The 17334-nt window shown below is 42.6% G+C and overlaps 1 protein-coding gene across 5 annotated transcripts in view; it reads right to left on the bottom strand.

Annotated features, from left to right (window-relative positions):
* The window catches only part of Bach1 (BTB domain and CNC homolog 1), an 82976-nt gene extending 73538 nt beyond the window's left edge, over positions 1–9438 (bottom strand). For 3 of the 5 annotated variants that reach the window (XM_023706572.1, XM_004646301.2, XM_023706575.1), the window contains exon 1: positions 9330–9438. The gene's annotated coding sequence lies outside the window, so the exon portion shown is untranslated. Of the gene's footprint in view, positions 1–8140; positions 8240–9329 lie in introns of those variants that run through there. The other 2 variants (XM_023706574.1, XM_023706573.1) reach the window with 2 other exon arrangements.
* Positions 9439–17334: the final 7896 nt, after the last annotated feature.

Raw genomic sequence — 17334 nt, 5'->3', positions numbered from 1 at the left:
CTTTTATTACTTAACCTACAAGGCAAAATAATCCTCTCTGCAATGGATAAATCATACCTACAGACACTCCACTGAAGCTCTCACCAACTGCTTTTCACATACGATAGTCACAAATTAGATAAGTATTTCTCTGAAGTCTGTAAATAAATCTGAAATAGAACTCAGTTCAAAGAATGTGTGAAGAACAAGTGGGTAGGTAAACAGTATCACTGCATGTTATCTGGGAGAAAAATTTGAAAGACTCAGTCTCACTAAATTCTATCCCCTGGAAAAAGCACTACCATTTCAGAAGCCTTCTATGATTACTTCTCAATTACTTTCAGACAGAATCTACTGTTAGAAACCAAGTTCTGTTTTGTGAGTGTACAACACTGATTGTTGGTTGGCCTGAGCCACTCGTCTGCCTTTCACACAGCATACAGAGCATGGGGTTTTGAAGGAAGAGGAATGAAACATCAAAGTGCTCTTCAGTGGGCCGGGGAGACAGTTGAGTGGCATAAGCACCTGCCTTGTAAGCACAAGATCGTGAGTTTGATTCCCAGTATCGAAAACAAAAATAAATAAAGTGCTCTTCAGTGACCATGGTTAATAAGGGCAATTTCAGAACTGCTCAAACAGTCCATTGCAGGGGTTCTCACTATAAAATAAAACGGTAAGTAGGTGAATCAATGGACATGTTAATTATTTTGATTTACTCTTATGATATATACATATCACATTATACACAATCTATACAATTACTATTTGTTCAATAAGTAAATACACCTAAGTGCTCTGAAAAGTTTAGAATTGCTAGAAGAACACATGTAGAGTTTAAGGTGGCACTTCCTTGAAATCTAAAAAAAGGCCGAATAAGGTAACCAGAGTACATTTTTTTTTTTCTAGGATGGGAAAGAGTGTTAAGCAAAAAAAAGAAAAGAAAAAAAAAGAAAGAAAGAAAGAAAGAAAGAAAGAAAGAAAGAAAGAAAGAAGAAAAGATAAACCTGTGTGTATCTCTGATTTGAGAATTTGGGTCCTGGCAGACATAATAGTAGCACATATCTGTAATCCCAGCACTTGGCAGGCTGACGCAGGAGGACTGCTGTGAGTTGAGGCCCGCTTGGCCTACATAGTCAGTTCAAGGCCAGCCTAGACCACATAGCAAAACTATTTCAAAGACAAAACAAAAAGCAAAGAATCTGTGTTCTAAACCAGGTTGGAGTAGTGTGGCTATACCCTCAGCACTTTCAGAAGGATCTCAAATTCAAGCCCAGCCTGGGCAACTCAGACAAAACAAGGCAGAATTTTAAACTGCAAAGCACCCCAAGTTAAGTATAAACACCTCATACACAAAAGAAAAAGAAAAGAAAAAAAGAAAGAAACAAACTAATTTCTAAAGAGTGCTGGCCCATCCAGCCAATGAACGGAACACTTTGCCTGACCCAGCCTAACTTGGTGAGAGCCACAGACACATTATAGGTCAGTAAGGCCTTCAACTTGAGAAAGAGCTGTCCACTCCTTATACACCTAATCCGAAGCTGAAACTATCATTTAAGATTTCATTATAAATTTTCCTTTCCCTACAAGTATTCAGAGAACAACAACTTCAGAACTGTTTAGAGTACTGGAAGAAATACACGTATTCCTTCTACTTGCAATTTCTTTTTTTGAATTAGTTAATTAGGTACAAGGTCTCCCTATGCAGCTAAGACTCATAGTGATCCTCAGTCTCCCCAGCGCTGGGATTACAGGTGTGCGCAATGGCACATTGTGCCTGGGGTCCTGGGGTTTGCGATGCATATGGTACCAAGGATTGTCCTTGCATTTGACAGGCAGATGCTTAGACCACCGAGCTATCTCCCCAACCCCTACCTGTAATTGGCTAAATGTACTTTTTCAATTTTTAAATGATCTACTTGATCTGATTATAAAAGTATTATTTGGTAGCAGTAGGAAATGTAATGAAATATAAAAAGGGGAAGTCACCTAAAATTCTAAACCCAAAGACAACTACATCTCCTTTTTCTACTCCAATGTGTACCTGAGTGTCAGGGTGGCTGAAGCAGCAGACAAGAATGACACCATGGACTGCCCAGCACCATTCACTCTGTTTTCTAACCAAATGGACAAGGCTCACTGCTCTACTACTTACAGACAGAGCCCACTTCTCTACTTACAGACAGCGCTCACTGCTCTACTCCCTACTCCGGACTAAGTATTTCTGGGGAAAGCAGGCTCCGCTCCCAGCTCAAGGTCAGTCATGACCCATGCAGGCCGACCAGAGAGGTCCAATTTCCTCTCACACTGAATGATTTAGTACAGGCTTGTATGAACACTGCCCCACTGAGATGAGACAGACGAGCTAGCATTTATCATCAGGCTTTGAGGGAAAGTTCTCACTGAAAAAGATGTACCAGGAAAAACAACAAATGTCTCTCTCTTGCTAGAATCTAATCATGGTTACTGAAACATAAACTTGTATCAGCCAAAGACAAAACAAGGACACTGCCTGCATTTATAACCTTTCCATTAACCAGACTTTTAATACATATATGCCCTTCCTGTCCCAATCTCCTTGTAAAAGCCTCTTTGTATTCCTCACTGCTAATCTTCTCAAAAGTGTTATCGGTACAAGCTGTTTTCTCCAGCAAATTAAACGTCCATCTGAAAACTCGCAAGCCTTTTCCAGTTCCCCAAATCTTAGGATTCTCATAGTCTATGGTGCCAGCACACACTATACGTGTTCCTATTACAATTATCACACCGTGCTTGTAGCAATGGTTTATTTATTCACTTGGTTTATTCAGACTGTCACTTCTGAAGAGTTCTGTAGTGCCAATATCGAGAAAAGTTCCTGGCATGTAAAGGCCTACGTTTGTATCTCATATAAATGTAAAGCCAAACACCTCACAAGCAGGAATGCCATAATGTTGAAACAAACCTAGCAACCCACCAAACTACCTGCATGCACCAAAAGTTGAATGTGTGTTTGTGTGTAAGCTGGAAAGAAAAGCAGCATGTGCAGCAAGATAAGAGAACAAAGTGCTATGAAACTTAAAAACCATTATCTTCTACTCTGCAGGTATTAGAGAGCTGTTCCAAGTTGGCTTAACTGAAGAGGGCAGGGTGCCAGCAGGGAGCCATGCTGCTGTCTCAGCTCCTCTGTCACCAATGACCACTACTGCCAACACAGTCCCCAGAGGAAAAGGACCTAGACCCCTAGGGACTGGAATGGACAAAGCAGGTCAGTGACAAGAGGCATGCCCTTACAGACAGACAAAACACATGCTGCAAAAATCCAAAGAACTGTACCCCGACCTTGAGCGGTACTTGTGACAGTCTTTTACTACATAGAGAATGGTTAAGTAGGAAAAACTGATAGACAAAGTTTGCCTGGCACTTCCTTATATTTCTCTCGATGAGAGCTGGCACCATACATAAGCAAAAAAACACTACTTAGCTTTTCTGCTCAGTCTCTTCACAATATGAACACAATTATTAAAAGAACCAGGAGCTTTTCTCTTACTTGCTCTATTTTAAGTAATGACTCCTTAGGTCCAAGAGAACCTTAAGCCTTGCTGAGAACATTTCTCACAAACACAATGAGTAGACACCAGACACTTTTGAAATGCAGAAGCCTTAAATACAAACATACAGTAATAAAATAACTTCTCTTACCCAGAGCCACTTACTCTGAAATTACAACCTAGTAAGTTTATTAAAATGTTAATAAATCTTTCACAGCTCTACATTTCATAACCAGCTCTCTGCACTGATCTTGCTGACTTCCAAAAAATGCTGGCACACTGTTGAGGAGTAATAGGACATTAATTATATGAAGAAGCCCGTAAGCAGGGATTTGGGTGGGAGGGTCTCAGCCGCTTCAATGAAACCGAGAAGACGTTGCATTCTTAGGTCAGAAGCACTTCCCCAGCAAGTCTTTGAAGCTGACAAGTCAATAAAAATAAATTAATGGAAAGGGAAGCTGGGATAGTTCCCTTATTCTGTTATTTAACCTAGAGCTTAGCAGGTGGGCTATGGCTAATGTTCAAGCTACAAGTGAACTAAAAATATGGCTCCATTGTGGAACACTTTTTAGGGAAATTCCAGTTTAATGAAATGAGAAAGTGGAACACAACTGTCTACTAACTCAGACCCAATCTAAAAAAAATAACCAAAAAAAGTGAAAATAACCTTACCAAACAGAAACTCAAAATACTGTATTAAAAGATACTCTTTCTTTTCAGCTTATTTTTTTTTTATTAGATACAGGGTCTCACTACACAGTTTAGCCTTGTAGTGATCCTCCTGTCTCAGCCTCTCCAGCCCTGGAATTACAGGTGTGCACCACCATGCCCAGTTTCAGGGCCAGCACAGCATGTGGTACTGGGAATGAAACCCAAGTCCTTGTGCTTGCCATACAGGCACTTAGACCACTGAGTGATCTCCCCAACCCTAAAAGATAACTCTTTTGAACAATGAGTGTCTTAAGGCATTAAGAAAAAAGATTTAAACTTATTTTTAAATGAATGTGGCTTGCACATGGCTTCAGGGTCACTGAGGTAATGTTTTCTATGCCGCACCAACGCTGAGAAGGGATCTAACGGCTAGCCCACCGCACTGCTTGCCCACTGTGCTCCTACACCATTCCGTAACAAACAAGACCCTGGCAAGCAGGCTTTCTTTGTGCCTTGTTTACCGTGGGGTAATTTTTATAATTCCATTAATACTTTCTAAACTCTCCCTTATCCTAAATAAAACAAAGACTCGGTTGTGTAAAAGAATGACATTAAACGTACTACCTCTATGTGATAGTTAACACCGATCAATACAAACTGCATTTGCTAATACAATCTCCATTATAGTTGAAGTCATAAATTTTCTTCTATCTCAGAAGATAAAGTCGAAAAATGATGCAAATTCAGCTGCTTCCTCAGTAATTACACAAATGGTGAAAACAGTAATCTAAACAACTGAAGAAGTCTCAACTCAGTATATACCTAATAAAACTTATGAGGAATGGTGTTAAAAATCTGCTAAAAAAAAATTCCTAGTTTCAAAATCCACAGGACTAGAATGAACTCAAATACCCAGTGTAGCAACCAACAGATCACTTAGTAAACAAACACAAAGCACATTCAGCGTGCCATGAGGGAAAACAAACAAACTTCACCAGAAGCAAACTCACACTCTGGTTGGAAGAGTGGTCAAAATGTTTGACCTGACCTTTCTGAAGTATTAACAGGTACAGCAAACTATATGACAAACATCCCCATTGTCCTCATAGCTACACCATGCATAATTTCTTTATATTAGTATGGACAGACCATCTAAAGAAAACACACTCCTTTAAAGCACCTGACAGGTAAACGTACATTCCAAATGTCCTAAACTGGATGGAGTCCAGGAGCAAGGATCACAAAGCAAATTCTGCTCTCGTAGTCATAAGGGAGGGAGCAGACAGGTTACTAAACCTGAAGAGCCACAATGCTTTCAACTGTAATACAGAGGAGCAACTAGACAGAAAATGCCAAGTATCTTCATTTCTTCAAAGTAAAAAAGCCAACTTCAATTACATGGTAATGACAGAGCAAATATGCTGCAGAGCACTCTGCTGAGACTGTTAGATTACTTTTTAAAAAACACTATGTCCTGGGCACCCTGCCCTCAGAAGGTGGGTGTGTGTCTGAGGTGGAGCTGCTAACCTATCAGACTGTTCATTTGACTTGTTCCTCCAGTACAGCGACCTGCTGTTCCCCTCAGTCTCACTTTTGGTCAACGGTTACAATTCAGCTTTCTGCAGCTGTGTTAACTGAGCACTTCCCTGATTCTGGACTACAGAAAATAACACCTACCATGTATTAATGTTTAACTCTGACCCAGCACTGTTCTAACCATTTAACCTATATATTAATGCTTTTAATCCTCAAAACAATCTATGACACAGATTCATTACTCCCATTCCTAGTTTACAGACAAGACAGGGCACTCATTACCAAGTGGAATGGCTTGCCTCAGGCTTCAAAGGGGTGACACAGCCAGAATTTGACCTTTCGCAATCGGACTCCTTGCTTCTACTTACTGCTACACTGTACAATTACCAGACCACAAGTGGTTTGTTCTGCTATCGCTATACACCAAAGCCAGAAGAAGTCCAGGCTTCATGCAGATGTAAATAAGCATTTTATCTGGAGCCCTGAAATGTTTGCTCTCTCCAAAGAGCCTGGATTTTGGTAAATAGCACTCAAATTACCTACACCTGGGACACGGTAGATTCCCTTATTTGGCATATTTTTAAAATAAAAATAATCTCATAAATCATCTGTTATACCACATAAATCCTCCATATCATAGAACCCTCAGGAGATGCAGGCTTTAAAGTTTAAGCAGTTCTCCCATTGAAAGAACATTAGAAAACTGCAAAGAGATGATTCCTCAAATCCAGACCAGCAATGAGGAAAAAAACCTGACCATGAGTAATTTCAAAGGGTTTTGCCAGTTTTATTCTCAGCAGCACCTCTCAAAATATAAGGGTGTAAAAGGCACATGAGATTTAAAATACCAGCCAACATTCAGCACTCTTGAGAGGTGGATTTTCTGAATAAATGCCACTACCCAGGAAGGGATTTGCTGAACCCTCGTCTCATTTATTCTCATTAATAGGATATAAGCATGGCAAAAAGAAAGGAAGAGAGAGAGACAAAGAAAAAAACAGCCATTCAGTGAGTAACAGACCAATTTGTAAAGGCATCTGCTATACTGCACACACATTATGTTCTAGTGTAAATGATCTTCAAATGCCTCCACTGCGCCTTTAGCATGCCACTGGATGACATATCACTATAAGATATACATTAAGCAAATGAAGGGTTCAGCTTCTCTCCAAATTCAAAAGAGAATGGGATCAAGAGTAACTGTATTTTGTTTATTTCCATCTCTTACTACAATAATGTATTAAGAACTTACACTCAAGGTGCTAATCTATAACTACTGTACAATATAAAATAGGCAGAACTACATAGGTACTAAAAATTGAATATTAATAATATTTTGAAATAACGATAGCTTTTAAAAAGAAATAAGCATAAAGAAAACAATATTTCAGTCTTAAATGTTACTGCTGAACAAAATTTCAAAACAGAAAAAAAGGTGAGGATGAGGGACAAACACCTACCCTATAAAATATGCATTCACTACTCTTAATCTGTGCCTTTAAACTTCAGGTCTTATTTTAGATAAACAGTAAAGTTTCTTTTTCTTTTTTTTTTTTTTTTGGGGGGGAAGGGGAACTGGGGATTGAACTCAGGCCCTTCCGCTTGCCAGGGAAGCACTTATTCTACTGAGTCATCTCCCCAGCCCCTTAACAATAGTTTCAAAATGTAAAGATTTAACTTTTTTCCCCCCAGATGAATCACCTTGTAGTACATTTTTGGGACTTTTATACCTAAAAATATGATTATTAATCTCTCTCCAACATAAAGCAACAAAATAATCATTATTCCTATTACAAAAGGTTTTAAATTACCTTCAACAAAAGCTAATCAATCTTTTGCCCCAGGGGCTAGATCTCTATCTCCACATTTCCCATTCCTAAACTTTGCTTGCATTGAGGACAATACTGAATGCGTTGACAGTCTTTTTTTTTTTTTAACAAAAAAAGCAATGACACAGGATGTAAGGCCACCAACCCCATACACACATTGTTTGCCTTTCAAAAGACAGTTCTTTTCAGACTTGACCTAATTAAGATCTTCTAATTTCACTCGTATTTTTCTTACCTTCCTGACCCCAGAACTACTCCTGTATGCATGAAAGCCCACGAGCCAATAAAAAACAAGAGGAGGTCCCCCTCTGTGTTCTCATAACGAAATTATTATAAAGAACAAATTCAGTTCACTTTGTGAAATGTTTACATCACTGAGCAACAAAACCACAAAAAAGAAACAAGACACGGAGTTCATTAAGCGTGGTGAATGTCTTATTTACACTAGTGTTCACTGGCTTATTCCTAGCTGCAAGTGTCTCTCCCGGTCCTAGCTCGCTCCACACCATAAATGTGTTTTCCAGCAGGAGGTCACGAGGCTGCCCTGTCGTTTAAACACCACCTCCCTGCTACTTGGCCACTTCCTAAGAGTGCTCGTGCACTTCACCCACTGATTACCTGTACCATAACACAGGGCTCCAGCTGGACTCCCTCTGGCCTTCCACAGCTAGCCCTCTCTCATGCTCCTTGGCCTTTTATAGTGGAGGCATGTGACCAGCGTGTCTGCACAGCTGTTCCTAATTACCTCTCAGGCTGGGGCGAATGACTCAGCAACCCAACTTTAAAGAGTCATCCTACCTTGTTACCCAACGAAAATACTGAGCTATGGTCAGCCACTTGACAGATACTCAGGTTAAACAACCCGGGCCACCCTACTGGCTGACTCATCCGAAGCCTCTCTAGCCCACACCCCTATCCCCCAACCCCCATCCCCTCCCATCCCCAAGCTTAAGCTGTCCAGACGCAGAAGTGGCAAGTGCCTTCAAGTCCAGCCCACTCAGCCCAACCCTTGCAACACTACCAGGACCAGGAAGAACCAGGCTGACACCTCTTCCCATTTCTCTTCCTGACATAGCAAGTGAAGCTCTCGAGCACTTTGTCACCAACACCCTGGCTTTCCCCTCCTTTATCTTCACGAGCTGCCTTAAAAATGCAAACCCTCTGGGATCGAGAGTGTGCAAATACACAAAGAACGACCCAGTCGTGGCATCTAACATGGGTAAAGTCCCGGCACCGATACAATTCTGCGAGAAGATCAGCATCCTACAAAACAGTCTTTGTTCTTCCAAGCATGACGTCGCAGCCTGTTTTTCCCACACACGTTCTTTCACAATTACTACTCTACTCCACCTCGGATCAGCCCGAGTGCAACGCCAGGCGGGCTCGCAGCCTATGAGCAATCCAAACGCGCGATTCCACTCAACGACAGGAAGCTGCCGGGCGCGAAGAACAGGCCAGGGCGCCCGCGGGGCCCCACGAGCACAAAGCCGCCAACCCCGCCGGCGCCCACCCGCACCCACTGTGAGCTCCGGGCGGCAGCGCGCGGGCGCAGTTCCAACAAGGGCGGCCCTCCGGAGGGACCTGGGGTCCCGCAGCCGCCCCGCGCCCCCGGCTCGCGCGAGGACCGGGGCCGCGCTGCGCTCCGCCGGCCAGGCAGAAGCGCGGGGCGTAAACAAGGCGCGGGCCACGCGGAGCGGCAGCTCGGGCGCCCCTTCCGGCGGGCGCTGCGTCCCGCCCCGTTCGGACCCCGACCCCGAACCCGACCCCAAGTCCGACCTCGCCGCTGACCCGCTGCCGACACACTCACCAGAGCCCAGGCGCGGCAAGGCGCAACTGGACTGTCGGCGACTGCGGGAGAGAGCCAGCGACCGCCGGGCGGATGGGCAGGCGGCCGTCAGGTGACGCACTCCCTCTGCGCGGCCGGCGCCGCCCCCTTCCCCGGGAAGCCACGCCCAGCTGGGGGTCACGCCCCTTGGAGGCCACGCCTCGCCCAGGCCCCGCCCCTCCCTCGCCGGCCCCCGCCCCACCACCCGTGGGGCCATGTGCGGCTGGTCGGCTCACAGCTGTAAGGCCACCCTCTGTCTTTCCTGAGAGCAAAACGCAAAGGCTTCTTGCCCCAGGACATTAGAAGGAGCAAGCTGTCGCGGCTTAGGGTCCTGCAGACAGCTGGAGGGAAAAGGGGCGCCCACCCCATCCCCTCAGTCCCACAGGGTCGCTGCTAGAGGACGTCGGGGCTGAGTCCCTGGGCTGCTTTCCTTGGGGTGGGTGGCTAGGAACCCGGGTCTGAAGGAATGCTGCTTGCTGAGGGACTTATCAAGAGCTGCAATTAGGGGCCCTGAGGGTACTTTGGAGACAACTTGGAGGCTGGGGGCCTTTTTCTTTTAAATGACTCCTAAATTTCCTCCTTTTAGTTTCAGGTAAGACTTTCCAAGGAAAGCTGCAAGGTGCACGACCTAGAGTGAACCTTGCTTATTATTATCTCATTAATATGCACAAGCTTCCCGATAAAATCCCCTTGCTTTCTTGTTTAGAAGACACTGCTTATGGAATTCTCCCTAGTTCGTTCTCTACTTACACAAACAATCTTTCTTCTGTCTTTTATCTCTTGGTTGTACTCACTGGCTCCGGACTCACCTTTGTGTTGGGCTACACATCATGGATTTTGTAGAAAGCATCTCATCTGGCAGCCCTACTTTTGTCTGACAAGGATAAACAATGGCATCTGCTAACAGGTGTTCGTTTCATGCTGTGGCTGCCAGGAAACTTGGAACCAGGTTCAGCCTCCGGTGGTGTCAGCTGGCTCATCTCAAGCCCTGCTTATGCTTTCATCCCCTGGTGCTTACTCTGGTGTTTATCCGATTGTCAGTTTTAAAATTATGTTCCTGAGCCATTTAACACCCCTGGAGTTCAAAGCACCGTCTTTCTCTGTGCAGGGGGCAAAGCTTAGATGAGAGAAAAAGCTGATTCTGCTGGCCAACCCAATGAGCTTCTGGGGAAGTGGCCTGCCTCTGAGGATAGGGTTGTGTGAAGGCTTCTTTTGTTGTACAGTTGAAGCAGAGAGAGATGGAATGAAGGCACTTACTCCTTGACCACAGGAAGACCCAGCCTTGGAGCTTCCAGGTAAAAATTTATTACTAAATTCAGACGCTATGCCTTATCTGACCACATTTCTGTATTGCATACATTGCAGCTTGGGGAAGCTGGAGTTACATCCAGGATGCATGAGATGACACATGTGAAACTGGATGTAAGCATAAAGAGCGAAGTGACAGAGTCACGTGAAGCCAAAGGTGGCATCCTAGAGGAAGTAACATTTGTACTGGGTCTTGAGAAGAGTGGAGCCCAGCAGTCCAGGGAAGGTCCACAGGCAGAAGACAAATGACATTTCAAGCTGCCTGGGTTCATGGTGCAAGTGTAGATATTTGATGAAAAAAGAAGTAAGGAGACTTGGGAATAGATCACGAGAAGGACCAGGGTTCTAATAGACCACTGAGAATTTTTTAAGATGACCTCTGCATCTACTCTGAGTCAGTAGAATGATATCCTTCCTTCTTCCTGCAGTTAACAGAGTTTTTGTTTTGTTTGTTTTGTTTTTCCTAAGGGATGGACTCTTCTTTTTTAGAGATAATATTTCTGGCCAGAAAATGATGACATGCATTTTAGTGGTAAATTATTTGAAAAGTTCCTACAAAGGTCTAACCAAAGCATTGAGATTCAGAGCAGTTAGGAGTGACTCAAATTTCAGTGATAGGAGGGGGTTCATTAAAATGTCCCAACCTCCTACTTTCCCTAAAATTCTAATTTCACAGGTCCAAGTGAGGCCCAAGAATCTGCACTTTTAATTCTGATGGAAAGAGTCTTCAGGTAATTCTTATGAAGCACTGAATTAAGGGCCAGCCTGATAGCTCAGCAGACTAAAGCACCTGCTTAGGCAGAGTGCATCGGCAGCAGTTTCATCCCCAGGTTGCTGTGCCAGCAATGGAGACTAGGTGTGGTGATGCACACCTGTAATCTCAACACTTGGGAGTCTCAAAACAGGAGAATCACTACTCCGTAGTGAGACCCTATAGACTCTGTCCTAAATGCAGAAAAAGGAAGGAAGGAAGGAAGGAAGGAAGGAAGGAAGGAAGGAAGGAAGGAAGGAAGGAAAAAAAAAAGGGAGGGAGGGAGGGAGGGAGAGAGAGACAGACAGACAGACAGACAGACAGAACTGAATTAGAATTTGTGGGATAAAGCACAGCAAGAATAAAAAATGAATTGAAAATGAAATAAAACCAAGTCAATGGGAAAGATGTCATGCCCACACCTAGCAATTGAACATTATCTTCTGGGCAGAGAGAGTAAGTAGAAATTTTTCAGTCATGTAATTGTTTTTAAATGCAAATTCTAATGTTGAGAAGAAGTGGGAAGAATGGATTACAGGTTGAATGAAGAAATGAATGACTGATGATGCCGTAAATTATGGGGCACAACTTGTTCTCAGTATTTCTTGCTCTGAACAGAAAATGCTTAAGAGTATCTTTCATTTAAGCCTGAATGGAAGTGCAAATATTCACAAGTAATCCTGTGTTATGAGCTCTGGTTTGGGTCTTCCAAAGTTAGCATAACATTGCCCGGCCACCAAAATCTTGAGTAGTCCTACTGCACTAAGAACAAATAAATAAATAAATAAATAAATACCTATTTAAGTGGTCAACTTTCAGTAATACAGTATAAGCCTCAATGTTTTTTCCATTACCCCCTACATTTATTAAAATATCTTACCAAAACAGATTTATAAAAATGATCTTTGATTATGAGCCTCTTAGTTTCTCTTCTTCCTGGGACAAATTCCTGACATCCAAAATTAAAGGAGCAAAGGTTTATTTAGCTCAGCTTTTGGAGAGGTTTCAGTCTATCCTCAGCTGTCTCCATGGCAGACTGCCTCATGGCAGAGGGCAGCAGTTCATAGTGGTGAAAAACAGCAAAACAGCAAGAACAAATGCGAGTAGCGGCAACAATGACAATAGAGAACAAGTCTGTCTGCCTTATGTTGCATTCAGGCTATCTGCCTCAGGCCAGGTGTAGGACTCACATTCATACTCCCAGTTGAATTTACACCCATAATCCCAGCAGCACTCACACCCATAATCCCAACACTGATCATGAATTAATCACAAAGTCTAGAAGTCTGCCCCATGACTGCATGAGGCTTTGGGGGGACAACTAGACACAAACCATAACAATGACAAATGGTTCCTTCTCTGTTCAATTTCTATTTTAAAAAATACTTTCAGATTCTGGGGTAAATATATCATTTTCCATTAGTATTGGTACTAATTTGATACTGAAAAAAGAAAAGATTCTGTGCTGTTATTTCACAGTGATTTGCAATTATGCCTTCTTTGTCACATAGTTTTGGTTTTAGTACATTTTTTATCATTAAGATTGTTACAGTTGACTCACTGTATCAACTTGAGAAGTTTAGAAGTTTAACTAAGTGACTCAGAGGGGGCCACAGTCCTCGCTATGAGGACATCCTGAACATGTGCAAGAGTAGGGCGTAGAGGCTGCCACACCCAGCTAGGGCGGGTAACCTGCATACAATAAAAGGGAGGGAAAGGGGCCTGCTCTGCCTGCTCCTGATGCTTTTGCCATCTTCCACTACCTTGAACAGTTGCCCCTTCACCATGGCACCCTCCCCGGAGCTATTTTCTTATGTACTGAAACCTCTACAAACTGTGAACTAAACCTTTCATTCCTTAACTTTGGAAGTTGAGTATCATCAAAATAACTAAGACAAAGATTTATCCATGAGTCAGGACATCACAACTTATTCTTATTATCCTTCACTTATGCTTTTCATTAACTATGAAAAGTGATGAAACTTCTTTCTGTTGTGAGCAGTACTTGCCAACACACTAGAATTCTCACAAGATGTCATATATGTTCACTGTCATGTTTCTTTCTTTCATGTTATTCTCTCTTCAAAATGTTCCCAATCATACATATTCTTTTCCTAGACATACGGATTTTACAAGCAAAAATCAAATCTTTGTCATTAAATTGATTCTGAAAAATTTTGAATAACTCTAAACCACAGGTAAAAGAAAGATTTTCAATAAAAACTAGAAATATCTACGTCATTCTCTTCTCCAATACCAGTCAGATTGCCTTGCCTAGCTCTCAAAATGAGGGAGCCAAATCAAGTAGATGAGTGACATGAGGTGGTCATAACAATGTGGCATGACATTTGGACAATGAGACAGAATACATATCCTGGAAAATCCTTCCCATGAAATCACTCCACAATTTGAGTCTTCTCATCACCCCTTCTTAACCTTAGGGAAGAAGTACACAGCCACATTTATTCCGTACTACTCTAAGAATCATATCTTGCTTTCCTAAGATGCAACATAATATCTCTATTCTACATGCACCATTACTCCCTGTCCTAGTAACATTATTATTATTATTATTATTATTATTATTATTATTATTATTTTAGTACTAGGGGTCAAACTCAGGGCACGGCACTTACTAGGCAGATGCTTATACTGCTAAGCTATCTCCCCAGTTAGTGACTTTCTATGTCACTGAGACAAAATACTCAACACTCACAGATATAAGGAGAGGAGGTTTATTTTGGCTCACAGTTTGTAGAGGTTTTCAGTCCATACTTAACTGTTCCAAGGCAAAGCCACATGGCAGAGAGACAGGACAATGGAAAAACAGCCTTGGCGCGGCAGCAGGAAGAAGAGAGAAGGGGTGGAGAGGGGAAAGACGGTATAGACACTTGCAGGCCGTCCCCACAGTGACCCATCTCCTCCAACCAGGCTTCACCTCCCAACATCAGATTGGGCTATAGCTTCATCGGTTAACTAATCTTCTGATGACTATCATGGCTTCAAAGCCAATCATCTTTCCAAAACCACTTACAAGCTCGTGGGGCCTTGGGGGGCCATCTAGTTATAAACCATAGCACACTCTTATTGCCTCCCCAGAACTTTATTCACTGTGTGTCCATTGCCTTAGTTGCTTTTCTTGGGGTTTTGTTTTGTTTGTTTGTTTGTTTTGTTTTTTGTCTTTAAGGATATATTTACTTTGTTTAAAATCTGTTAGGATACATTTACTAATTCATCCAGCAATTCAAGGAGTGGAACTGGGGCGGGAATGCACACCAAGATAAGATAAACATGGTCTCCACACCTGAAAAACTGCCTCTTGTCATTTCCCCCAGAAGGGATTACACATGAAAGTCAGTTGCTCCCCATTGGCAGTATTTTGTGGTAAATGAATCCATTTTATTGTGAAGCAATGAAGACTTCCCAGAGAACAGTGTTTACCTCATAACTGAAGTGTGAAGGAAGGCAAAGGAAATGTAGTCTCTGGTTTGAGAAGACCACAAAACCTAAGATTAAAATAAAAGGCAGAAAAAGGAGAAAGAAAAAGATAATATTAGAGAAGCTGGTGATGGTGGTGTATGCCTGTAATTCCAGCGCAAGGGAGGCTGAGGCAGGAGGATTATTCTTTTTTTTTTTTTTTTTGTATGTATTTGGTACAGAATCTCATAGTGATACTCCTGCCTTCAGCATCTCCAGTGTAATCCCAGCATGCCCATTTTCGGTGGCCAGCTCAGCAAGCCCTGGGGCTGGGATGGTGCAGCATGTGGTGCCAGAAATCAAACCCTGTCCCTGCACTGGCCTAAGCAGGTGCTTAGTCTGCTGAGCTATCTCACCATCCCAGGAGGAACATTATGAGTTCAAGACCAGAATGGGCTACGAAGTGAGCTCAAGGCCGGCTTTAACTGCATATTGAGACCCTGTCTTCAAAAGACAAAAATAAAAATAAAAAGATAATATTAGAGCAAAAAAATAAAATGGTACAAAGGCCAAATCAGTGAACAAAGTGCTGCTGAGATCCTAGATTTAATGACAACCAAAGTGGTTCAACTATGGAAAAATGTGTGTGCTTCTTAAAACCAGGTAGAAGCTGCACTGGACTAATGGTGACTGAAAAAGTTCTGTTTATTTTCCATTGTCTTGGATCTGACCCTGTAACTCTATAGCTAAGTAAACAGTACAGGAGGGGTACAGGGAGACCTGGTCTTTAAAGAAAGGGTTTCCTGTATCTCTAAGTGATCTACCCAGGAAAACTCCTCCAAAGCAAGCCCAGCATGGCATGTGGGTTGCCACCCAACGTGAGCACCAGCAAAGCCACCTACCAGTAGCCACTAGCAAACACCACTCCTGTGAGTAACCCATCTTAGACATGCTGCTCTCCCCAAGTTTATTTATATTTTTAAAAATCCTTTATTTATGTATTTGATACAGGGTCTCACTACGCAGCTCAGACTCATAGTAATCCTCCTGTCTCAGCCTTCCCAGCGCTGGGATACTGGCACGCACCACCAGACCCAGTCTTGGTGGCCGCTTTGGCATGCCTTTGGGCGGGGCTGCAGCAGGTGGTGCTGCAGATTGAACTGGGGTCCTTGCACTTGCCAGGTCTCACCAAGTTTATTTAAAAGAACCTTTTGGCTGACCAGAATTGTGAGATAATAAAATAATCATTTTTTAAGTTGTTAAGTTTTTAAGTGTTTTATTTTTATGCAGTTATAAATAAACAAAATAGAGGTTAGCAAAATCTCAATGAAATACAGCATGAAAATGGAGAGAAGTCTGTCACTTCATAATGCAATGAGCATTATTTACAGGAAAATGAAGGTAAATAAAACTGAAAATATGGAAAACCTGTGCTTCCTTTCCAACCTATACCAAATTCTTTTACTAAACATGACACTTGATATTTTCCTCAAGTACAATTGTTGTGCTTCGAATTTTCTCTCACTCTGATGTGCATGTTAATATAATGAAGCAAAAGCATGCATGTGAATAAATCCCCCTTGTTCCTCATTCACAGTAAAAAATTATCTGACCCAAAGTACCAGCAATGACAAAGTGGAGAAACCCTGACTAGAGTCACTCATGCATTAGTATGAGAGATGTGTGTGAAAATTAAAAGAAGCAAAGGAAGAGAACTAAGTGAACAAAAATAAAATGAAACCATGAAAGAAACTAAAACCTACATATCAAAAACATGTCCTTGGGGTCAGGGAGATAGCTCAGAAGAATAAGCGCTTGCCTGGCAAGTGCAAGGGCCTGAGTTCAATGCCTGGTCCTGCCAAAAAAAAAAAAAAAAAAAAATGTCCTCGATAAATATTGCTACAAATGTCTAGCTTCTTGGAAGCCAAGTAAAAGGATAAACCTGATGGATAAACAATAAGCTCACTGCAGAGCAGACTCAAGTAACCACTCTGAGGAAAAGAAGTACTGAAATCCTGGGGAAGAAAAAGAAATCAGTAGGTGGCAAGCTGTTGGGAATCAGGTGGGGCCACATAGCAAGATGAGGACAGTATGCCAGTCAGTTTTCCCATCACTGGGACACAACACCAACACCCACAACCTAAGGATGAGAGGTTTAAAAAGGCTCACAGTTTCGAGGGCTTCAGTTTATGGTTCCCTGGGAGCCTCTGAGAGCTTTAGTGAAGCACTTCTGGGTGTGTCTGGATGGGTCCTGAAGGTAGGGCCTTGGATACTGGGCTGGTTCCTTACCCACAGCTCCCCTACTATGCTTTCTGGATGCCATGAACTAAATATCTCTGCTCCACCATGCTGTTCCTCTCAGAGGCTCTCAAGCCAAATCAGTTTGACAAAATAATGATCAACCATCACAGGCAGGAAACACACCAAGGAGCAGAGATGTACCCTAGGATTAACCAAAGTGCTTCTGGTCAACCAGCTATTAGCCAATAAGAGCAGAGTGGAATTTCCAGG

This window comes from Octodon degus, unplaced genomic scaffold, assembly GCF_000260255.1.
Source record: "Octodon degus isolate 3935 unplaced genomic scaffold, OctDeg1.0 scaffold00264, whole genome shotgun sequence".
NCBI classification, from domain to species: Eukaryota; Metazoa; Chordata; class Mammalia; order Rodentia; family Octodontidae; genus Octodon; species Octodon degus.
The sequence above is the reverse complement of the archived record's forward strand: the minus strand, read 5'-3'. Positions and strand labels throughout refer to the sequence as shown.